Below are 25,962 nucleotides of genomic sequence, written 5' to 3' on the forward strand. Positions count from 1 at the left end.
ATTTGCATTTACTGTAACCATATAATAGAACCTTTCAGAGCTTAGAGTTCAGAGATTTGAATTTCAAGCTTCATCTCTTCCAAGCTGTAGAACTGTGATTTGCTAAATCAGGATATTAAACTTGTAAAAATCTATTTGGTCCATGAGTTCATTATATTTCTTATAAATAAGATCGTTTTACATTTTGCCTCCAGTAAGCATATGGTTTAGAGTAAAAAAGAAAATCCTGATAAATCAATCAGACCTAATCCTGGAGTAAGGTAGAGGAAAGAGGTATTTTTACACAGAAGCTGGCTGTGAATGTTTTACTAAATAATTTCTTTATGATTTTTCTATAATTCCAGCATAATTTCTTCTATATAATAGTAGCCAAAATTTTAGAAACATCTATCAATCTAGTTTCCAGACACTGATTATCTCTAATGAGGGATGGAATTATTGGATGCTTAATTGAATGCAATCCCGAAGATCATGAAAGCTGTGATATTTCCTTGTCTGGAAGTAAGCAATATATCACCTTCGATATGACTTATTATTAGTTTTTAAAATATGTTCATGTCAGGGCCCCTGGGTGGCTCAGTCAGTTAAGCGTCTGACTTCGGCTCAGGTCATGATCTTGCAGTTCATGGGTTCAAGCCCCACGTCAGGCTGTGTGCTGACAGCTCAGAGCCTGGAACCTGCTTCAGATTCTGTGTCTCCCTCTCTCTCTGACCCTCCCCTGCTCATGCTGTCTCTCTCTCTCTCTCTCCCTCTCTCTCTCTCTAAGAAATAAATAAAACATTTAAAAAATATTTTTAAATATGTTCATGTCATAGAGTTTTCTTCATTTTGCTGCTGGACTTTTGTGTTCTTGTGTGTAGGTGTACATAGATACGCTATAAAACTCAGTATCTGAAAGTTTATACAGATGTGAATTTTTGGTAATTCTCTTTTCAAGCATGGTTCGGATCACAATAAATATGGCTCTAACAACAGGCTCACTAAAACAAAAATATTACCAGGTCCTCGCTCACTGGCTAAGTTAAGGTGACTTTATTATGAAAAATTTCAGTCTTCATATTATAAGAAGGAGCTTCAAGTCTTGGCTAATCATGGAAGGAATTTTATTTCTTCAGCATGCCATGAAAGGGAAATGAGTCGAGGTATTGCCACAGTTACAGCAGGCCATTATAAATATGTGTGTGTTTGTGTGTGTCAAGGATAAAAGTATTTCTATCTTTTCAAAAGAGATCTGTGGTTCACATAAAAGTTCATCATACTTGGTTAATCATACCTAAGAACACACCATGTCTTTACGATTATTATTAAGTGATATATTGGAGTCAGTACACAGGGCTCTGTTTCCAAGTAGGACACCCTTCACAGAGCTTGGAAATAAGCTTAAGAAACAAACATCCAATGTTTGATACCATATGCCATCCAAATGTAGAAGTACCATCCCTGTGAGATGGTATGTAAATCTACACCTAGAAAAAGTAGGTAGTCTTCTCATCCAATCTAATCTTTGAAACCAGGATATAACTTAATTACTCACTTATTTGGTACCATGTCAGGCATAAGCAGATGATAAATGGAACTCAGAGAGGAAGAATCGATCCATTTTTTTCTCCGTCCAGGCTACTGGAAATTTTAAGCTCAAATCCACCTTTGCCAAGCATGCAGGATTTCACAGACTCTATTTTCCATGAAAACATCAAGTTATTTCCATCCTCTCTTTTTTTTTTTCCTCCTGGAATCCCATATTTATACTTTTTTCTTATTTTCTTATTCCTTGTCCATTTAAAATCTTAAAAAACCTTATCATAGTTTATTGTGTGTATTATTACAAACAACTTAACATCTTGTATTAAAAATTATAGTCATCTGTGCTTACCCAGTTCTGTACAGGATGTGGGGCAGGGGTGGTTCTCTAAAGAGAAGATGCAAGTATTTCTGCAAGGTGACTCAAAGAACCTGACCTTATTTACATTCCTGGAGGATCTGAGCACTCCAGACTCTCAAAGCTTGACTCCAACGACATTAAGATCATGCGCCTGCCTACCTGGTGACTATATTCCTAAGCAGACTTTGGGTATTAATTCACATTGCTCCATAGGGGAGATTGTGCTGACCGGTAGACTATTCTGGTATGCTTGGCCTAATTTTCTCTGTACATTTGCAAGTTTAGCCTGCCAGTCCATTTATTGCTCTCTTCTGGGTTTGATCCGCATGAGTCAGTTCTCTGAAACCTTACCAGTTTAATGATCTGGTAGAATTTTGTTGCTGAGCATGAGCAGGTCATGAATGGACCCTGAAGCCCTTGTTCTGGACCCAAAGCCTTCCCCCCACCCCTGCATTGTGGGCTCCCAGAGCAGCCAGAAAACCACTCTTTGGTCCCATTTCACTTGCAGGAAGAAGAATACTTTATTACACCTTTACATTCACTATTGATACATTTTGGAATGCCATTAAACATAAATGTTTCCCAGTGCAAAACCCACTCCTCTGCCGTTGATGGGAAATGGTGGTGGGAAGATGGTGGGATTTACCCCGGACACCAAAATGACAAATCAGCTATGTTGAGGTCTGAAATCGACCAAAGTAATCGACCCTCTGGTTTTTTGTTTCCTTTCCAAAAACCCTGCATATATTGGGATCTTGTTGAATAGTCAGTCAGATGCCTCTGAGTGTAGGCTTATTCATTCCTTCAACCATAAAGCACTTATTGAGCACCTACAATGTGCCATGCGGGGTGTCACACCCTGCCTTACAGAACAAAAAAAATTGAGTGAGGAGTTCAGATTGTTTTCAAATGCATAAATACATGAGCCCTGATACATTGCAAGATGATACATGAGGAAAAAACGAGTTGGATGTTAAAGTAGAAAATAACCCTATGAGAGGGGGTACTAGGATTAGATTGTAGAGCCAGAGCACAGCCCTCTCTTGCCAAGACACACCTTTTCACTGGGCATCTAACATATGTGCCTGTCTCCTTCGGACAGTCCCAGTTAATGCCAGTTGTCTGAGCATAATTATTAACAGAAGCTCCCTTTCCACTTAAAGTATCCTGGGTAAGATAATAAATTATATGGTCACACTCATTTGAAACAAAGTGGAATTTAGCAAACGACTCGGTCCTATAAGCCTTAATGACTTGTAAGTACTTTGGAAAACATCCTGAGGTGAAGATAAGCATTAGTAGTGTAATGGGCTGAGATTAACTTCATTCCTGGCTTGATGGCAGGGCAAAATCGCAGCTTCAAACATAATGTATTTAAGGGCATGAAATCAATGTTGAGGGCAGAGAAATGAAGAAAGGACTCTTGGGGAAAGAAAACTTGAAGTGTTTTCAACGCTGTGAAGACGGAATCAGCAGAAGAGCAAAACCCGAGGCTTTCAACCTAATGGAAACCGAGAACCTTTTTCACATGAAAGCAGAGAGCAAAATTCAGTCATAAAACATGTAAGTTGAAGGAACCTTGGAAGTCAGCTTGCAGAGACACCTCATCTTAGGGAAAACGATGCCACAAGACAGAACTGCCAGTGGTGTACTCGAAGGTTGAAAATCAGTGGGTCATATCATGCGCAATACGAAGGACGTGGGCACGGACCACCTGTGTTATAGTCACTGTTCGTTAGGCACAACACTCATTCCCTCTGCACCTCGGTTTCTTCAAATGGAATCCCCGGATCAAAATACCCTCGCTACTATGTCCCTGGTTTGTTGTGAAGGTTAGATGAAGTCATAAAAGGTCTCAAGGGCTTTGTAGAATTACTTGCTGTTGGGAACACAGCCACTAGCCTGGCCCATGTTCTAAGCCACAATGTCTAATGTTACCATATAGGTGTGGCAAAAAGTCTCCATACCCTTTTGAGCTGAGTAAAAGGGGGCCTTGATTCAGGTTTCATGACTTTCCTTTTCCTCTCTTCTCAGATCCTTCAAAATCACCAAGTCAAATACAAATAAAAGACGGCAATTAGGCAATTGACAAAAATTAGGGCTTTCCAGACGCTCTGGTTTGGGCTGAGGAGGCCATATCTGTAAAAGATTCTATGCACCAAGGTTATGCAAATGGCTTCCTCTTCAGGATCGGATTACTACAGACCTGAGCAGGTTCTGCAACAGTTGCTCAGGAACAACTCAAGACATTGGAAACAAGGGATGTAAAGTGGAGAGTGAGATCTGAGCTTTCCAAATGAGCGTGGTCACACAGATTACAGTCTAGTGTGAGCACTGTGAATGGCAGCACTGACTTATCAAGAATCGGAGACTTGGAAAGCCCTACACAGGTTGGAGTAGTGTTTGTTTTCACACTGGACAAAATGTTCTTGGATAAATACGAGAGATCTTTTAAAACCTTTATAAACCGTTAAATGAATCGGGTGAACATATCCAATGAGTTGAGTAAGGTACACTAGACCACAGAGACAAAAATACACAGGGACCAATATAATAGAAGTTTATCTTTTACTCCTGGAAAAATCCAAGCAGGTGCTTCTGGTTGTGGGAGTTCCACACAGTGGCTCAGGACCCCTCTTCTGTGGCCCTGCGTACCCCTATGGCCTCACCATCAGTTGAGCCCAGCCCAGCCAGCCAGCATAAAGGGAGAAAGAGTGGAGGAAACACAGAAACAACAGGCATATGCTCTGATTTGCCTGGCACTCAAGCTCATGGCCATGTCCAACTCCAAAGAGTCTGGTAAAGGAGTTCTAGTTGGGAAGAAAAGAAGAACATGAATTTTTATAAATAGCTAGGACTATCTGCAAGAGATAAGATTTTTAGTGATATAAATTCTATACCGGGACCAACAGGAGATTGGCAGCAAGACAAAGATGGGAAATAGACTATGAAATGACCGCTGTCATTTTACTGTCATTGCAGCTTTCCACGAGGCATGGGACGCAGCAGAGTCCCCAGTTTTTTTACAGAGCTGACAAAGCATGAACTAGCAACAGAGTGCTTGTTACTCCACTGGCAAACCCTTTGTCTGATATTTTGCTAGTAGCAAAAGGAATGTGTTTAAGGTATCATGGCCTTGTGATCGTTTTAGAGAAAAGTCTTTGGCCGGAAGACTTTTGGGCGAATCCATTTCCCGTGACCTCTATAGAACCCTGGAAGACACTGGCTCCCTAGAACTTTTCATTTGACAAGTTTATTCTCCTTGACAGTGATTTGCAATGAGTACCATTTTCAACCACAGAGAGTTTTAGGAACTCTAGACATTGAGAGCCTTGGACCCCAAACCAATTTAAGTCCCTTCCTACTTTTCTCGTCATTCTGGAAGGTGATCCCTGGCTTAGCCACAGACTACTTTGGAAGTGGAGAAGCCAGTGGGAAAGAAGAAAGTAAGGCTTGGCTGCAGGGCCCGGAGTTTAAGTGAAAGGCAATACCTCAGGAAATTGCAAAACCACCCATCATTAAGTAGATGGTGTGAAGATGGAGAATATTATCTAAAAATACAAGACGCTGGAAGAAAAAGTGACTTTTCAGCTACCACTTGTGTCTCTGATGGTCTGTCTGCCTATATTTCTCTTTCTCAAATGAAGGAGAAATAGAATTCCTAGATTTAATCTTTCCTTAACTGAGAATTAATAGAATGATGTACCACAGACTTTAAACAGAACAAGAAGGGAAGTCTGAGGGGGTTTTAGGATAGAACATGGCAGGAGGCGAGGCCATGTCCAATGGGCTGCCCCTTGGATTTGTGAAGGTGACAGTTTTAACTCTTCTCGTACCAGGGGGAATCAGACTCTGAAATATACCTAAGGGACGCCTAGCTGGCTCACTTGGTAAAGTTTGAAACTCTTGATCTCAGGGTTGTGAGTGTGAGCCCCACATTGAGTGTAGAGATCACTTAAAGATAAAATCTTTAAAAGAAAGAAAGAAAGAAAGAAAGAAAGAAAGAAAGAAAGAAAGAAAGAAAGAAAGAAAGAAAGAAAGAAACCACAAATATTAGAATAATTTCTAATAAAGCTGGGTTGGGAAACAGAGCTTGGATCTATAGCCACAGTAAGTTTGCTTAAAATTATACGCTCCGTTTTGGATTGACTTGTCCATCCATTTGCAAGTTTACTCATCTAAGAGGCAGCTTGCCAGAGCTTTCAGGAAAGATCTGGAGAAAGGGGAGGTGAGGGACATGGGTACATAGAGGGAAGGGCTGACACATGAGAGGCTGAGACTTTGGGAAACAACAGATGACCTGAGATGCTTGTCATCAACTGTGGAACAGCGTTCAGAGCAGAATGGACTTGGTTATGACTGACAAAAATTAAGCCTTTACATACAGGCCTGAGAGCGTCCAAGTGAGGGCAGTTTGGAGTTGCATTAACTAACCATGGCTGGTTTTGCACCCCATATTGGGGAGGGCAAGAGTCAACAGAAGAAAGCAATTAACCAGGAGCACGTGATTGTCACTGGGGCTTGGCAGCAGAGTCTGGCTGGACTGGGTTACCTTTCTCCATGGTTAGAGGTGTTAAAGAAGACTTATTCGTGACCCTTGTTAAAGAAGGGTAAGCAGACTCTTTAGAGAGACTATCAGGATAGATGTAGGAATCACGACAATGTGGCCTTGTGGTAGGGCAGAGAGATTGGGCTCAACTCCAAATATAGCAAGGAAAAGTGAGGAACCAAGGAACAGGATGGGGCTCAGTGGATGGGAAATTATTAAGGAAACATCATGAGAAAGAAGAGATTCTGACCAAACAGGATTCTTGCTGAAGGTAGGCCAGGATGATCACACGTCAGCAGGGGTTATGTTGGGGAATGAGGAACCTCATCACATAACCAAGGTGATCAGAGATCGAAGGCAGGAGATTCTGCCTGACTCGGCTTTAGCAGAATTCTTGCTAAAATTGAACAATCTGGAGGTGAACACGGAAGTCCAAAAAGTTGAGGCCTAGCTGAAAAGACCTCAGAGGAATCTGGTCTGGTCTGATCCAGGAGATCTTTGTCAATAGACACATCTCCAACAGTCTCAGAATAGGGGGTGCTGACAGACACCCCCAGCTCCTCCAGCAGAGGAGATGGTCTACAGCTATCTTCAGGTGTGAATTTGCCTCTGAAATCATTTTTCAAAATATTTGAGGCCTTCAATGTGTAAAAATGTTATTAGGTTGAACCATGTAAAATTGCCAGTTTTGAAGTTAACAGTCTGCAAAATCAGCATCAGCAATTTCATATAATTCAACTTAATACCTAAGCAAGCACTTGGCATGGTCATATCAGGGTTAGAGAACCCCCAGGATCCTCCTAAAGGTCTTAGGGTTCAGGCTGTCCTCAGAGCACCCAAGAATAGCCCTGATGATCGTGGCCATTGAAATCCTCCATAATTCTGTTACCACACATGACAGATCACTTTCCTAGTGTGATGAATTCAGTGACCTAACCAGACCTTTAAACCTTGAAATTGTTTCATTCACTGTTAATGAATGACATCACCATCTACATCACAGAGAAAAGAGGGTATGGGGTAAGAATTTTCATAGTCTCCCACCCAGACACTGTGTGTTTGTCTACAGCTGAATTCACACAGATTATCTGGATGCCTTTGACTCTATTGCTAAAGAATCAACTTGGAAACCTTCATCCTGATTGTATTCTACAAATGGATTGCACTTTGCAATGACTGTATATAATTAAGATCTCATACTGGAGACTGCTATCACCCACCCATCCTGCAATCTGCCGCCAGGTGATCTTACAGAAGCCTAAAGCAGAGAGTGTCCTTTCTGTGATGTAAAGAACCAAGCCTGAGCCTTGGCTTGGTTCAGGAATCTCATGGCTCCCTTCTTCTCCAGTGTTACCCACATGCAGTCTTTCCTTTGCCATTCTCAATTACTTTGCTTCCGGGAATGTGACCTGCATTTCATGCTTCTGTGTTTTCCACATGCTGATTCTTAGGGCCTCTAAGTTTTCTTCCTCTTGAGACTTTACTCTGCTTGAGTTTCTCTCTTGTCAGCAATACTTGAATAAGATGCCCCTTCATAGTGGTCCCATATCCTCTTATGTGCACCTCTTTCTTTGCTTTTTTAAAAAAATGTTCAATTATTTATTTTGAGAGAGAACAAGTGAGCAGGGTCAGAAGGAGAGGGAGACAAAGAATCCCAAGCAGGCTCCATGATGTCAGTGCAAAAAGAAGAGTCCCAACACTTAACTGAATGAGCCACCCAGGTGCCCGCCCTCTTTTTTTGTGTTTATCCCACTATATATTTAGTCTTAGTTTACTAACCTCTTTAACTCACAGCACATTATATGAGGTGGACATAATGCATTTTGAAGAGGAACTACATGAAATCACTGTGCTCACAATCTGAATGGAGATGTCTACAAGTGTACAATGTAGCTTCCCATACCCCCAAAATTTATGACTCTATGTTGTTTTCTCATGGTTCTACTTTATACTGCTGAGCAAGTTTACAATTTAAATTAATCTTTGCTAATTATTTTTGCACATTGAAGCAGTCGTTCTGGCATTGATCAGAGCTAACAATGACTGAGTACCTATTCTGAGCCAGGCACCGTGCTAGGTGCTATCTATCCCTGGCTTAGTCCTTGAGGCTACCCTCAGAGTTCTCCTTTTAAAGAGAAGAGAACAGAGTAGAGGTTCCCTTCAGCTTACTGGATCGATAAATATGGGTTTTACATGTTCTGTTGATTTTGGTTTTCACCTGAATTCCAGCAGAAGCACTAATATGTAATAAGTGAAACCCATTGCATCTTGGGATAAAAATGTAAATACTTCAGTCTTCTAGTCATTCAGCCTCTGTCTCTTTCTTCTTCTTGCCCCATCTACTATTTCTGCATGCTTCGATAAGTACCTAATTTGCTTTTTCTTTGGGTCTTCCTTTTCCTTCAGCTCAGAGCTTAGAATCACTGAACAGCAATTGGATCTCCAGTGGTAGCCCAATCACTCAAAAGGTATATCCCTGCCTGGTGGATTTTCGATTGAAATAAAATAAGATGACATGAAAGTGCAGAGAAGATGAATGGCTTGAGCTGATGGGCAGTATTTGGAATTGGGTTTTGTTTTCTTCGAGAACTGCCCCGTCATTTTTCTTCGTCTTCTCCTGTCTCTGCTGCGTCTGTCCAGGAGATGTCTTTTAAAGTGAAAAATTGAGTAATAGCTTCATAAGAAGTCCAGAGAAAATGCCTCCTGGATCCCAACTGAGCCTCAATTCATACGACCTGCTCCACCGAGTAATGGCGTTGTTTTGTTTTTTTTTCTTTCATTCAATTAGGCCTCAATTATGACCCAGGAAATCAGCCTCTGGACTAAATGGGAATAGCAGGTAAGAAACAAATAAGACACACCATGCTTTTGCCTTGGATATCTCTGGATCTGCTGTTTCCTCTTGAAAGAGCTGTGCTGTGGTGGTAAGTTCTAAGTTTTTGGAACCTTTACTGAGTTCTAAATGAGAAACCTCTAGAGTCATTTTGCTAGGACTCAAAATAGGACACAGATGAGGTTAGAACATGTGACGGTGCGCACGTGCATGCACACACACACACACCAACTAAGAGCTAAAGGAAACTAAAACAGGCAGTTCTCCATCTTAAAACCCAGTAAAAGCAAAGGGTTATGATAATCATTTGCAAACATTAACTGGTAGTGTGCAGAGAGTAAAATCTTTTAATTTTTTAATGTTTTATTTAATTTATTTATTTACTTACTTACTTATTGAGAGACAGTGTGAGCAGGAGAGGGTCAGAGACAGAGGGAGACACAGAATCTGAAACAGGCTCCAGGCTCTGAGCTGTCAGCACAGAACCCGATGTGGGGCTCGAACCCATGAACCACGAGATCATGGCCTGAGTGGAAGTCGACGCTTAACCGACTGAGCCACCCAGGCACCCCCAGAAAAGTTAAATTTATAAATAAACACTGCAACACCAAGCTCTCCTTCACCTGCTCATCCCCCAACCCTACTTTCCCAGCAAAGGGACCAAGGTATCTATTCTACGTGTCCCTACTCAGGTGGAGCTTACTGGAGCCACCTGCTTCATGATCAGAGTTGTCTGTGAAGTTATATAAGTATGAATACACTCCTCTGTATATTCTGATTCCTGGTCTAGGAGAATCTATATTTATTTAAAGCTTCATATATGGTACCCCTTACTGGCAAAACACACACACACAAACAAACAGAAAGAGCCTGCAACAGGTGTAGAACTGGCAAGAGTCCTTTTGAGGATTCTTAGCAGTTCTTCTGACTTTCTGATACTCACTTGGCATTTTGAATGAGGGGATCATGGGTAAATCAGGTTTCCTCAACCTGCAGTATGACTTTTATCATCTTGCTCCTCCAAAGAACACTGGTATCATCTGCCTTGGGGGGAACTTATTAGAAACACAGAATCTCCAGCCTCACCCACAAATGATCAGAATCTCTGTGTTAACAAGGTCCCCACAGTATTTGCATGCACATTAAAGTTTGGGAAGGTCCCCGAGACACCTGGGGGGCTCAGTCAGTTAAACGTCCGACTCTTGGTTTCAGCTCAGGTCATGATCTCACAGTTCATGGATCTGAGCCCTACAGGGCTCCTTACTGACTATGTGGAGCCTGGTTGGAATTCCTTCTCACCTTGCCCCTCCCCAACACGGTCTCTCTCTCTATCTATCTATCTCCCTCTCTCTTTCTCTCTCCCTTCCTTCCTCTCCTTCTCCCTGTCTCTCAATAAATAAATTAAGTAAGTAAATAAGTAAGTTTGGGAAACTCCACTCCTCTCCTTGTCTCCTTCTCTGACAGGCACTGAGTTGGTTTATATAAGTCAATCCTAAGCCATGTTCCTCTGGGTTATCATCTTTGTACAAAAAATCTGCATGGTTCTAAACCCCACCAGCGTTGGGCCAGACCATTTCTTCTACCATAGCAAAGATGGAAGCTTGACCTTAAAGGCGAATTGTTGCTTTGAACACTACTGTTTGCCCACAAAAGTCCCTAATGTCAAGTGGGTCCTCCTCCAATCTGTTTTCATCAGGCTCATTGATAGCTGGGTTTCAATAGCCTTATGGCAGGAACATGCTATTAAATGTGCAGAACATTTCTGAGAACAGCCATTGCTTAAAATTCCATCTGTGAGCAGCTTTCCCTTTGATGAAATGGAAGCTCTGATCTGAAATTGCTCAATAAAGACATGAAAATCAGTTATAGCTGTGTCATTGTGCTTTGCTGTTCATAGGCCAATGCTAACCGATACTCAGTCTACCCTTATAGAGGTTGCAGAAAACTATAGCACTGAAAAATTATTAATAGTGACACTAAATCAAAATCCCAAATGAATAACATATTTGGTTAATTAACAGTTTTCCTATTAAGAACTTATTCAAATAGTACCATTTGATCTCTGGAGGAGTGAAGTACACATCTGTGAAATATTCGAAATACCAATAGATGGAGACACCTGGGTGGTTCCGTCGGTTAAGCTCCTGACCCTTGGTTTCAGCTCAGGTCATGATCTCACAGTTTGTGAGTTCAAGCCCCCATCAGAGATTCTTCCCAAGAGAATCTGCTTGGGATTCTCTCTCTCCCTTTCTCTCCCTGCCCCTCTTCTGCTCTCTCTCTCTCTCTCTCTCTCTCGTGCACGCTTTCAAAAATAAATAGATAAACTTAAAAAAGAAAAAAAGGAAAAAGAATAAATATTAAGAAATTGAAATTTGAGGTGTTTAAGTGCCCCATTAAAAAAAAAGTGACCAATTATGTCTCTCTGGTTACACAGCTCAGTTGCAAGTTTAATAAAAAGGATTATCCAGGGGCGCCTGGGTGGCTCAGTCAGGTAAGCATCTGACTCTCGAACTTGGCTCAGGTCATGATCTCACAGTTGGTGGGTTCAAGCCCTGGGTCAGCTCTGTGCTGATAGCATGAAGTCTGCTTGGGATTCTGTCTCTCCCTCTCTCTGCTCCTCCCCTGCTTGCTTGCTCTCTCTCATAAAATGAATAAATAAACTTAAAAAAATTAAAAAGACAAAGGATTATCTGCCTGGCAATCAAAACCTGGAAACTAACTATGCTCTGGTTACTGTAGCTCTGGGGAATGGCCATCTCTCACTCAGCATTTACTGAAAACCTACCATGTCGCACCTAGTGTGTACTCAAGATACAGAGATGAGTAAGACATTGTTCCTGCTCTCAGTAAGGTTACAATCTACCTTATTGTAGAACAGGGTGTATAAATAACAATAATGTGATCAAGTTGTATGAAGCATTTATGCTACAGGAATGCTCTCAAAAGGGAGGGATCTAGGGGAGCCTGTGGTGCTCAGTCAGGTTAGCATCCGACTCTTGAATTCCACTCAGGTAGTGATCTCACAGTTGTGAGATTGACCCCCTAGTCAGGCTCCTTTCTGAGCATGGAGCCTGTTTGGGATTCTCTCTCTCTCTCTCTCTTTCTGTCTGCCTCTCACCCTCTCTCTCTCTCTCTCTCTCTCTCTCTGTCAAAATAAAATAAATGGTAAAAAAGAAAGAAAGAAAGAAACAAACAAACAAACAAACAAACAAACAACAGAGGATCTATCCATCTTTGGGAGACTGCAGTTTCAAAGAGGATTTTGTTGAAGGACTTTTTAGACAGAGGGAGTAGAACAGTAAAAGCACGGAAGCATGACAAAAGCATGTCACGTTCACAGACGTGGGGGAATTTATTATGCTTGGAGTTTCATTTTGTGAGAAGAAGCATGCAGATGGTGCTGGAATGGTAGGTAGCGGCTAGGTCATGCACATTTATGTTTTTTGGACTTCTTTTCTATGGGTTGAGGAGAAGCCATCAAATATTTTTGAGCAGGGAAAAGTATCGGTTCCTAGGTAAAGGCATTACATAATTTAGGTCATTTGATTCTCAAAACAACCCAATGGAATAAGTATTATCCCAATTTTGAGATGAGGAACGAGGTTCCAGGTTTCATGGCTAACAAGTGGCAGAGAATAGAGTCAAACCAGTCTGCATTCATCAATAAATTAACAAGCTAACTGGAGATTCAAGTCCATGATTGATGAAGCACGTGGCAAGTAACCACGCCCCACACTATGTGATGTTGACTCTGGCTGCAAGAGGAATTGGAGGAGGTGGGAATCTTTACCGGCTGGAGCAGCCAGAGACCTCTGCATGGCAGTTGTGAGACTGAAGTTGGAGAGTGAAGACAGCATGAGAAAATCAAGTCCAAGACTAACCCCCTGCATCGGACCATGCTGCCCTACCCAGTCTAATTTGTATATGTACTGATATCTTCACTCACTGTTATATTCTCATCTTACACCCCACACCTGGTCAAAGGGTTTGCTTGCTTTCTTCTCACATTTTCTTGCTTTGACCATTTCTCTAACGAGGAGAAAACAGAGGAGGAGAGAGGGTAAAGGAGAGAGAGAGAAACTTTTCCTTGTCTTTTCCTTTGGTTACTTTTGGATAGTCCTAGGAGGTAGGAATTTGGTCTACACCACAGAAGGAAACTCTGTGAGCTGGATCCTCCTGGTTTTTGATATGCTAAAGGGGAAACCAAAAACTCTATAAAATACCATCCCAAGCTAGTTGATACAGTTATTCTTTCTGCTGTGAAATTCTGTGCATGTCAGGAAATGAAGAATATGTTGTTTCTAGTGGCTTTCTTTTTGTAACCAAATCTTAATCTTCCTCTAGGCAGATGGATTCCTCAGGTAGATCAGGCAAGATTAATGTGCTCACAGACAAAACAAAGAAAGCATATTTATTATAAAATTTTGTCCCCACTATATACCATGGGTGGTGGCTTTAAGAGATATTTTAGGATTGTGGGAAAATGCTGAAATTCCAGAATGCGGTAAATTTACTTAAAAATGTCATTTTTATCCAAATTCTGGTTACCCCTTACATGAGATAGAGCTGCAGATTTAAGAATGTTTACAAATACCATGTCTTCCCATTAAGATTAAAACATCTCCACAGTCACTATATATTCAGTCACACTTTCTTAATATAATACATGGTACTGCCCCTTTCCCTCAGCCCACATTTTATGTATAGCCCTGCTCCACAAATAAATCCATATTCTTGCAAAGATATATATGGACACACATATATACAAATACTTATATAACGATATATATATATATATATGCACATATATAAGGAGATATATACACACACACACACACACATACACACACACATACCTCTACATAAGGATATATGTGTATATATAAAGATATATGTATATATATATGCACACCTATACAAGGGGATATATATATATATACACATATATGTATATATGAACATTCATATATGCCTATATAAGATGTATATGGGAGCCTGGGTGACTCAATTGGTTAAGCTGCCAACACTTCATTTCTCTTCAGGTCATGATCTCACAGTACTGGCTTTGAGCCTGACATCTGGCTCTGTGCTGACAGCATTGAGCCTGCTTGGGATTCTCTCTCCCTCTCTCTCTGCCTCTCTCTCTTTCTCTTTCTCTCTCCTCCTCTCTCAAAATAAATACACTTAAGAAAGATAGATATATATACATATGTATATATATAGATATAGATATATACATATATACACACACACGTGCATGCATGTGTGTGCACCTATATAAGGATATACATATAGGGGCACCTGGGTGGCTCAGCCAGTTAAGCATCTGACTCTTGATCACAGTTCATTCAGATCATGATCTTATGATTCATGGTTTCAAGCCCCGCATTGGGCTTTGTGCTGACAGCACAGAGTCTGCTTGGGATTCCCTCCTCCCCACTCTCTCTCTGTTCCTTCCCTACTTGTGTTCTCTCTCTCTCTCAAAATAAATAAACTTAAAAAAAAATAAGTATAGGGGCGCCTGGGTGGCTCAGTTGGTTAAGCGTCCGACTTCAGTTCAGGTCATGATCTCATGGTTCGTGGGTTTGAGCCCTGCGTCAGGCTCTGTGCTGACAGCTCAGAACCTGGAGCCTGAGTCGGATTCTGTGTCTTCCTCTCTCTGACCCTCCCCTGTTCACGCTGTCTCTCTCTCTCTCTCAGAAATAAATAAAACATTTTTTAAAAAAATAATAAAAATATATAAATATATATACACACATATATAAGGATATCCACACACACCTATATATGTATGTATATACACACACACACACACCTATATAAGGATATATATATATATACACTCATGCACATATATAAGAATATATATGCACACATAAACGTATACACACACACCTATATAAGGATATAATGCATAAACATATATAAGGATACATATGCCTACCTATATATGTGTGTGTATATATACACACCTATATAAGGATATATATATATACACATGCACGTATATAAGAATATATATGCACACATAAACACACACACACACCTATATAAGCATATATAAGCATATATACACATAAACATATAAGGATACATATGCATACCTATATATGTGTGTGTATATATAGATATATACACACCTATGTATGTATATATGTATATATGTATACACATACCTATACATATATATCTTATGTGAGGATACATGTATATGAACACCTATATATACACACGCACATATCTAAGGATATATATAAGCACCTATATAAAGATATGTATATACACACCAATGTAAGAATGTTATATACACACACCTATATAAAGATGGATGTATAATAACACCTTTTCAGTCTCCATTTAAGTCTATGTCCATATCCATCAAGAAATATTTTTTCAAATTTTTTCATATCTATTCATTTATGTGGGGAGAGAGAGTAAGCCGGGGAGGGGCAGAGAGAGGGGGGGAGAGAGAGAGAGACTCCCAAGCAGGCTCTGTGCTGTCAGCACAACACCCAGTGCGAGGCTCAAACTCACAAACTGTGAGATCATGACCTGACTGGGAATCAACCATCAGATATTTAACCTACTGAGCCACCTAGGAGCCCCAAGAAATATCTTGCTCATTGTCTTTATTTGATATTGAGATGAATAAATTATGAGTCATTCTAATGTGGTTAGTATGTTTGAGCTTTAAATTAGAGCTTTTTTGTCTCATCGATGGATTTGAATGATTTTCCCTCATGAGCTGTTAATTACAATTTCTGGCCTGTCTGTTTATAAGCTTTCCTACTTAAGTGGTCCTTTTGCCGTGGCGGTACCTGTTCACTTTATTTAAGAATGAGAGCCTTTGCGTTAATTTCCTGTTCTCTTGCCAGAGTTAACCTCCTGGAGTTTTTAAAAATGTGAGTCTTTACATAGTGACAGCACAAAGGCACAAGGTAAAGAAGAGAGAACCGTTCCGCTTCTCGCCTGCTATTAAACCTGCCACGCCAAAGCCAGACTCGGGTTTTATGTCAGCCCCTGGGGATCTTGCACGTGTGTGTGCGCAAAGTGGTATGTGCACAAAAGTACAAAGTTGGAGAGGACACACTGACGTGAGGAAAAGTGATGGGTGGGNTTGGCCCACACGGCTGGTTGTGGCAGAGTCTGTGGGTGAATGGCGCCCAGCACTGTGAAGCATTAGGTTTTTAGAAGTGAAGTTAAACTGATAAATTAGACCTCATTTATTGAACAGCAGTTAGAGCCGATCGCCTAGGGAGTCGTTTGACACCTTTGAAGACCCTGCTAACTTAATTGGTGATAGTATGGGGGCTGCAGGAAACATTTAAGCCACAAGCAGCAGGACACCGTGCCGCATGAAAATGGAGAAGACAAGCATTCTCTCTGACAAGGGGAGTCATATATAGATTTTTGTGTCCATTGTTTTCGCTTATTTGTGTGTGTGCTTTACTCAGTCAATCAAATATAATTGACACCACTGGGTTCTGTTGTTTTGTAGATGACAGGAACTAATGCAAGGGGAAAAAGCTGGAAGTAAACTTCCCCCTGAAAGGCTGTGAAAAGGTTTTTCCACCCGGCTGTGACATTTTTTGCTCAATTGTATTAATTGATGTAGTGACAAGGCACTTGGAAAGATGATGGATACTGATCACTGCACCCTTTTTAAGGTTGGCTTATATCTTGCTATTAGCATAAGCACTTGTTTGTGCAAGGAATGAACAGCAGCCAGATAGAACAAAAGAAAAAAATAAGATGGCAGCTTACCTGCGAGATGCACCTGACAGAGGCGGGGCGCCGAGGTGGGTGCCAAGGCCGTGCTGGCGATGAGTGCTCCGTCAAAGCCAAGACCCCACTTTTGAACTTAACATTCTCCTACCCTAGCCCCATGGCCCTTGAGGAGGCCCTGCCCCAGATTTTTAATCATTTGCCCAGAGCAGGAAATGACTGTAAGAGTTTTTCTTAGTCTCAAGTGTTTAAGTGCCAGGACAGAAGAGGGAACCCTACTGGCATTGAGGCCCCCTGGGACTAGTTCTGCCTAATTATTCAGGCAAGGGGAGCTATAGGCTTCAGGATGCTCATTTCTCAGAGTCCATGACAGTGGCAATGATGCGTTAGAGTAAGCCACATGGCTTAGCGAGATCTTGCCAGAGCTGAAATTACTTTGACTGCTCATAGATAGAGGTCTTCAAAGAGGACCTTGAATACTACGAAAGAGAGATGCAGAGGAAAGAGTTCTCTCTTTTCTTTTTTTCTTTCCTTTGTCTGTAGACGTCTACCTGCAGGTTGCAAGGATAATCTGTGTTCATTTGAGGTATCCCGAGTTGCGCACTCTCACCTCGAGTCTTCCTTGGACCCCCTCCGGGGTGTATTTCACCCACACTCAGAAAATTTGCTTCACTAAAACATTTAATTCCATTCATTGATGGAATTCATTCATCGAGTAGTTTCCATAATTTCTGTTGTTTGGCATCTAAATTTGGGACTGCATCATTCAATATTAGAAAACGTAGAGGGAGGGCTGGGATAAGGATTAAGGAAAGTTGTTCATTATCAGAAGCTAAATGAAATAGCTCAAATAGGGTGAAAGCCCAGGCGTCAGTAGAAAGTCATGGAAAGTGTACCAGAGAAATATCTAGAAGGTCTAGTCATTGTGGATAAGTCATGCTGTTCCTCGGAGAAAATCCATGCAATTTTTCATTCATTCATGCATCCATTTACTCATCGTGTCATTTACTGAGCACCTGCTATGTGCCAGGTACTGGGGAAGTAGCACTAAAGAAAAAACATGGCATCTCTGTCCTCCTGGATCATTCATTGTAGTATAAAAGACAGGCGTTAATCAGAGGGCAAACCGCAAGTAAGTTTCAAATAAACTTAAAATGAGGGAAATGTTCTGAATGAGAGGTAAGTGGTCCTATGAAAGTTTATCATTGGGAGACCTGACCTGAAATGAGGGTTCAGGGAAGTCTTCACTAGGGAAATAATGGCTGACCTGAGATGTGTAACACAGAGTGACTTCCACAGGAAGAGGTGGGGGCAGGAAGGTGAAGGAGAACAGTTTAGTCACCAACACATGGGAAGAGGGACTACTTCAGTTCTAGGAGCTCAAATAAGCCAGGATGGCTGTCACACAGGGAGTAAGAGGCCGTGTGATTGGGGCCAAGTGAGCTACGGACATGGTAGGGAAGAGCTAGACCAAATTGAGGCAAATAGCTTGAATATAATGGTATCATGTAGGTATATTGTCCTCCACCAAACTGCCCTCCTTATTGACCTTTTACTATTTTCATCTTTGAGATCTAGACTAGTGGTAATAGGTTTTCCACATAGCAGTCTGGAGGCCACCTTTACCACAGAGTCCTAAAAACACCTGCTGTAGCAAGAGGCAAAGCAAGAGCAATGACCGAAAGGAGCCGTGCAGCCTCTCGGGGGCTGGGAGACTCCAGGATAGCAATGCATGTTTCCACTTGAAGTGAAATGATCCCTTATCTTTGACTTTCTGCCTTCATTCCAATTTGGAAAAAGATTCAGAGTAATGTCACAGTGAAGAATTTGCCAGAGAGGGGCAATGATACTACAGCAACAAGGAGCCATCTTGGATTGTGTTCTCCATACCACTAATGAGCAAAACCTTTTTTGTTTTTAAAAAAATAAGGAGTGAGATTTTTCCTGGAATCCTTGCTCTCAAGACCCTGCTACAGAGGCTCTACTGGAAGAGGAACAAGTCTTGGCCATCACTCATTTGCTGGCACCTTGGGTGTGGTGACAGCAATGACAGAAAAGCAGAGCAGAAGCAGTGGACAGTCCTTAGACAGAAGCTGCTTCTGTTAGCACCAGCAGCCCTTGACCACAGTCAAGGGCTTTGAATTCCTTGACTTCAATTCCGTGACAGTCTTTGAATTCCTACAAAAAAAAAGAAATGTAAAGGCATGAAAGTCATCTGTGTCTTGCAATGAAGTCCTGGAAAAAGACAAAACTGAGCATGAATATGCTCTCTGTGCCGGAGATACACTGGGTGCAAAGACATGCCTCCCTTGGCGAGCTAGCGAACTGCACAGAGCTTGAACATCCTCCAGTCAGAGAGTATGGAATTGACCCTTCACAAGTCTGCTTGATAAGACATTTTGGAAGGAGACTGAACTAGCAGAAAACAATTTCAACAGAGACCAAATCTACCACACACCTTTGGCAACAAGCCACATGGTGTCTTACAGGATCAGTCAAGTTTCATTTGTTTCCCTACACACACCCTACCTGACATGCCCATATGGTGTTCAGAAACTACCTGTTTCAGGGAAGTCTAACTTGTCCACCACTCACGCCATGTTCTCCCTCCAGTCTCCACGCATTTACGTGGGTTTTTCTTCTGCCTGGCATGGCTTATGCCCACACATTGTTCTGCCTAGTTAGTTAGACCCTGCATGGCCACCAGGGTCCACCCAAATCCCTTTCTTCTTGGTGTATCTTTTCACTACTCCGCCTACTCTAATCCTTGTCTCCCTTCTGGATTGAATGACAGCTTAGTGTGTTCACCGGACCTACCCAGCCAGACTGTAACAGAGTAGTACACTTGAATAATGGTCAGTTCTCTATTGCTGCATCACAAACCACCCCCAAATGTTTAGTGGCTTAAACAACCTTTCACCGACAACCATTGTTTACAAGTCTGCAGGTCAGAGGTATGATTCTGTTGATCTAGGTGATCAACTTGGGTGATTTCTGTTACATTCCCAGCAGTCAGTTACAGGTTGAGGGGATGGATCTAGTGATCTTGACGGGGCTGTCTCAAATCTCTGTGGCCTTGGTTGGGACAACTCTCTGGCTCAGAGAGCTCTCTGTCTACAGGTTGGGCTGGAGGCCTTGTTTACCTGGTGAAGGTCCTAAGAGAGGGAGGCCTAGGCTTAGCTTGGACACTGTCACTTCTTCATTCCATTAGCCACATATGTGCACACGTACACATACAAAGTGGACACAAATAATATATGTAACAACAGGGCTGTTATGGTACTTCCGTATTTGACTTACATATGGCCAAGGGAGATGCCGTGGGACCCCCTTCTGTCACTAACCTTTGTCCAGATCATCCGCCATCCTCCTCATTGGTTCAGGCCAGTCCATGACACACTGACTCACACTGAGCCACAATAAAATGGCCCCTTCCTTAATATCACTGAGAATTTTAGATTTTCTATAATTAAAGTTCAGACTCTGCTATAAGGTTTTCATCTAATTACATATGATTCCTTCTCACCACTGCTATAAAAATCTGTGCTAATGTAAGAAAAAAGAAAAAGACTCAGAAGCATGGCTCAGTTTCTGTCGATAGGCTTTGCCCCAAACCACCCAGTCATTTGGCTTCCTCTTTCCTTTTTTTTTTTTAATGTTTACTTACTTATTTTTGAGAGAGAGAGAGAGAGAGAACTCCCAGTGAGGGAAGAGGCAGAAAAAGAGGGAGAGACAGAACCCCCCAGCAGGCTCCACGCTGTCTGCACAGGGACCGAAGCAGGGCTCGATCTCGTGAACAGTAAGATCATGATCTGAGCTAAAATCAAGAGCTGGACCCTTAACCAACCTAGTCACCCAGGTGCCCCACTTCCTCTTTGCTTTTAACAAAAATAAATAAATATCTCTGGCCTGGGAGCTGCCCCAAAGGCCCTCTTCCCACCAGGAATCTGTTCTTTAACTTGATGTGTACTTTGTCCTTCACATGCTCCTTTCCACCTCCCCTCTTTCCAGAGCCATAGGCAATAAACTTGCCTACTTATTATTTGGCTAGGATTTTGCTGCGTAACTTCTTAATTCCTATATATGTTCCGGCAGGAACTGTGTTTTATATATCCCTTTCATCCATGCTGTGAGAGTTAGTACTCTCAACAAGTGTTTGATTACAAATCTAAATCTTTGGTAAAGACAGAGGTTGGGAATGTCCTCCAAACACTGGGTTGGACCAACCAGTTTGAAATCATTATTTCATGACAAATTTTGTAAAAGAAGAGGAGTAAAAGCCAGGGCTTTAGAGTCTAGGTTCCTCCCAGTTCTTTAAAGTCCAGAAATGCAGGGTCAAACAAGACACACATGGTCCCTGTTTCTAAAGGAGAGGAACACACAAACACACACAAAATCAATAGCAAATTCTAGGAAGAAAAATCACAGTGGCTGATGTGACAGACACTGCCCAGAGGTGGTGGTAGGCTGTGCACCAGAAAACACTTCACTAAGAACATAACATTTAATGTGAACCCCAAGTAGAAAGCCGGGTAAGCAAAGAGCATAGAAAAGCACATTTCACAAGGAAGAAATTGCTTTTGCAAAGACCCTACTGTAGACACAACGTCAGGATGTCTGGGTCACAGCAAGTGAGGCGGGACTGCACATAGGTAATGGCTCCTGCTGCAGGTCGGGTGATCCTGGAAGTAGATCCAAGACCAGATGAGAAAAGCCCAAGGTTTATTAAGGGTTTTGCCCTTGAAATAGAGAGGAGAGAAGAAGCAGGTAAAGGCTAATCAATCTTCGGATCATGATATGGGTCTCACACCTGTGGGAGGAGAGGAAGAAGGATGAAGTAGAAAGAGCTTCAGACTGCCATGCAGGACTGAGGCCCTTTCAGACCAGTCGCAGGGGCTGAGAAAGCATTGCCCGTTGGAGGGCTTCCATGTTGGGCACAAATGGCCCAGGTCCAGTGCCTCTGCTGTGTTGCGTCCTGAGCTGAGAGCAGCACAGGGAAAACATGGCCTCAGCATGACATCTGAGTCTCCTTGGCTGACATAATGGCTTCAGATCTTCTTTGTAAAAGCAACTTCAAATACCAATCTTCAGGGAAGAGAGAATCTTAAAGTACACGTACTATATTACTTTACTTCAGTATTTCCCACTTGGGGGTAATTTTGCCCCCAGGGGGGATATTTGGGGATGTCTGGAGATATTTTGGTTCACACTGAGTAGTGGGGGAAGGCTGGCATCTGGGGAATAGAGACCAGGTCTGCTGCTAAATCTCCTACAGTGTACAGGGTAGCCCTCCATGACAAAGAATTCTATGCATGCCTTGTTTTATCGTGCTTTGCTTTATGGTATTTCACAGATGCTGCATTTTTCACAAACTGGAGGGGCAGAGCAACTGTATGTTGAGCAAGATTGTTAGCACCCTTTCTCCAACAGCATTTGCTCACTTTGTGTCTCTGTGTCACATTTGGTGATTCTCACAGGATTTCAGCCTTTCTCATGCTTACTTTGTTGTGGTCTGTGATCAGGGATGTTACTGTTGTAAATATTTGGGCGCACCATGAACCATACCCATAAAAGATGGCAAACTTAACCAATAATTGTTGTATATGTGACTTCTCCACAGACCAGCCATTCCTCCATCTCTCTCTCTCTCTCCCTCTCTCTCCCTCTCTCTCTCTCTCTCTCCCCTCTCAGCCTCCCTATTCCCTGAGACACAACAATATTGAAATTAGGTCAATGAATAATCCTACAACGGCCTCTAAGTGTCCAAGGAAAAGAGTCACATGACTCTCACTTTAAACCAAAAGCTGTAAACTATTAAGTTTAATGAGGAAGGCATGTCAAATGCTGAGATAGTCCGAAAGCTGGGCCTCTTGTATCACATAGCCAGCCAAGTTGTGGATCCAAAGCAAGAGTTCTTTTTTAAGTTTTTAATGTTTATTTTTGAGAGAGAGATGGAGTGTGGATGGGGGAGGGGCACACAGAGGGGGAGACACAGAATCCAAAGCAGACACCAGGCTCTGAGCTGTCAGCACAAAGCCTGACATAGGGCTTGAATTCACAAGCTGTGAGGTCATGACCTGAGCCGAAGTCAGACACTTAACCAACTGAGCCACCCAGGTGCCCCTGCAAGGGAAAAGTTCTTGAAGGGAACGAAAAATGTTATTCCAGTGAACACATGAAGGGTAGGAAAGTGAAACAGCCTTATATCTCCTAGGGAGAGAGTTTGAGTGGCCTGGATAGAAGATCAAAACAATCACAACATTCCCTTAAACCAAAAGCCTAATCCAGAGCAAGGCTCTAACTCTCTTCAATTCCATGAAGTCTAGAGGAGGTGAAGGATCTGCAGAAGAAAAGTCTGAAGCTAGCAGAGGTTGTTTCATGAGGCTTAAGGAAAGGTGTCTCCTTAATATACAAGTACAAGGCGAAGTAGCAAGTGCTGATGTAGAAGCTGCAGCAAGTTTTCTGGAAGATCCAGCTAAGATCATTCATGAAGGTGGCCACACTACACAACAGATCTTCAGTGTAAGATGAAACAGCCTTATACTGGAAGAAGATGCCAACTAGGACTTTCATAGCTAGAGAGGAAACGTTGACACCCTGACTCTCGTTAGGGGGTACTGAGGCTGCTGACTTTAAGTTGAAGCCAGTGCTCATTTACCATTTCTGAAAATCCTCTGGCCCTTAAGAATTATGCTAAATGGGGGCACCTGGCTGGCTTGGTCTGTAGAGTATGTGACTGGATCTAGGGGTTGTAAGTTCGAGTCCCACATGGGGTGTAGAGAGTACTAAAAAATAAAAACAACAACAAAAGAATTATGCTAAATCTATTCCACCTGTGCTCTATACATAGAACAACAAAGCTTGGATGAAGACACATCTGTCTACAGCAGGGTCTATTGAATATTTTAAGCCCACTGTTGAGACTTGATGCTCAGAAGAAAAGATTCCTTTCAAAATATGACTGCTCATTGACAATGCACCTGGTCACCCAAGAGGCCTGATGAAGACGTACAATGAGATGCATGCTGTTTTCAGGCCTGCTAGCGCATCATCCATTCTGCAGCCAGAAAGTCATACTGACTTTCAAGTCTTATTGGTTAAGAAATACATCTCATGGGGTGTCTAGGTGGCTCAATCAGTTAGGCATCCAACTCTTGATTTCAGCTTAGATTGTGATCTCACATGCGTGGGTTCCAGCCCTTCGTCAGACTCCACACTGAGCGTAGAGCCTGCTGGGGATTCTCTCTCTCTGCTCCTCCCCTGCTCACACTCTGTCTCTCTCAAATAAATAAACTTTAAAAGAAAGAAAGAAATCATTTCATAAGACTACAGCTGCCATAGATAGTGATTCCTCTGATGACTCTGGACAACGTAAATTGAAAACCTTCTGGAAAGGATTTACCATTCTAGGTGCCATTAAAAACATCCGTGATTCATGGAAGGACATCAAAATATCAACATTCATAGGAGTTTGGAAGAAGTTGACTCCCATCCTCATGGATGGCTGTGACGGGTTTAAGACTTTCAGTGGAGGAAGTCACTACAAATGTGGTAAAAAACAGCAGGAGAACTAGCATTAGAAGTGGAGTCAGGACATGGAACTGAATTGCTAGAATCTTGTGATAATACTTGAACAGAAGAGGAGTTGCTTCTTAGGGATGAGCCAAGTAAATGGTGCTTTGAAATGGAATCTGCTCCTGGTGAAGGTGCCGTGAACATTGTTGAAATGACCACAGAGGATTTAGAATACAACATATGCTTGGTTGATAAAGCAGCAGCAGCAGAATTTGAGAGAATTAACTCCAGCTCTGAGAGAAATCCTAGTGTGGGTGAAAATGCTACCAAACAGCATCATATGCCACAGAGGAATCATTCCTGAAAGGAAGAGGCAGTCAATGCAACAAACTTCATTGTTCTTCATTTAAGAAATTGCTGGGGCTCCTGGGTGGCTCCGTTCATCAAGCGTCCAACTCTTGGCTTGGGCTCAGGTCGTGACCTTGCAGTCTGTGGGTTTGAGCCCCATGTCGGGCTCCATGCTGACAGATGACAGTGTGGAGCCTGCTTGGGATTCTCTTTCTCTGTCTCTCTGCCTCTCCCTGACTCACTCACTCTCTCTCAAATAAATAAATAAAATAAACTTAAAAAAATAAATTGGCATAACTACCCCAGCCTTCAGCACCCACTACCCTGATGGGCAGTAGCTATCTACCTCAAGGCAAGACCCTCCACCAGCAAAAAGATTACTGAGAGTCCAGATAATGCTTAGGATTTTTTAGCAACATTTTCTATTTAAGGTACGTACTTTTTCTGGACATAGTGCTATTGCACACATAATAGACTACAGGATAGTACAAACACCCCTTTTGTATGCACTGAGGAACCAAAATATTCACTTGACTCACTCTATTGCAATATTGGCTTTATTGCAGTGATCTGGAGGCAAACCTATTTGGTCTACTTCCCAAGTAGACCTCTATCTGGCTTAAAAAATCAGTAAGTCTCCTGTTGGGGAAAACTGCTTTGCCACAGATTTTTAAAATATCAATTTATAAAAGAGTGCAGAGTGGTTAGCATGGGAAAGCAGCTGTCACATGTGGCCCATCACTGCCCTTCCAGACAGCGCTGAAAACCCACAGCTCTACCTTCAAACCTTGTTCATTTCCCATCTCCGTGAAATAAATCACACATACATTGAGAAGATAGCGTGAGGGCAGAATGCCACACAGACCCAGGGGGCCCGCTTCATCTACCAGCTGTTGGTATTTAAGTCCCATATATTGTTCCCACTGACTGCATGGTTGAGGAACGATCATCTTTTTTTGTTAGGAGAGAAGAAAACAGCCTCAAACTGTACCATTCTGTGCAACACATACTGTGTTCTTCATAGAGTTATCATTTTAGTTTAACACGTAACTGTTTAACAGGTTTTCGTGGGGGGGGGGCTCACACCCCCCCCCCCCCGTTTCCCCTCCT

The sequence above is a fragment of the Crocuta crocuta genome, unplaced genomic scaffold (assembly GCF_008692635.1).
Source record: "Crocuta crocuta isolate KB4526 unplaced genomic scaffold, BGI_CrCroc_1.0 scaffold377, whole genome shotgun sequence".
NCBI classification, from domain to species: Eukaryota; Metazoa; Chordata; class Mammalia; order Carnivora; family Hyaenidae; genus Crocuta; species Crocuta crocuta.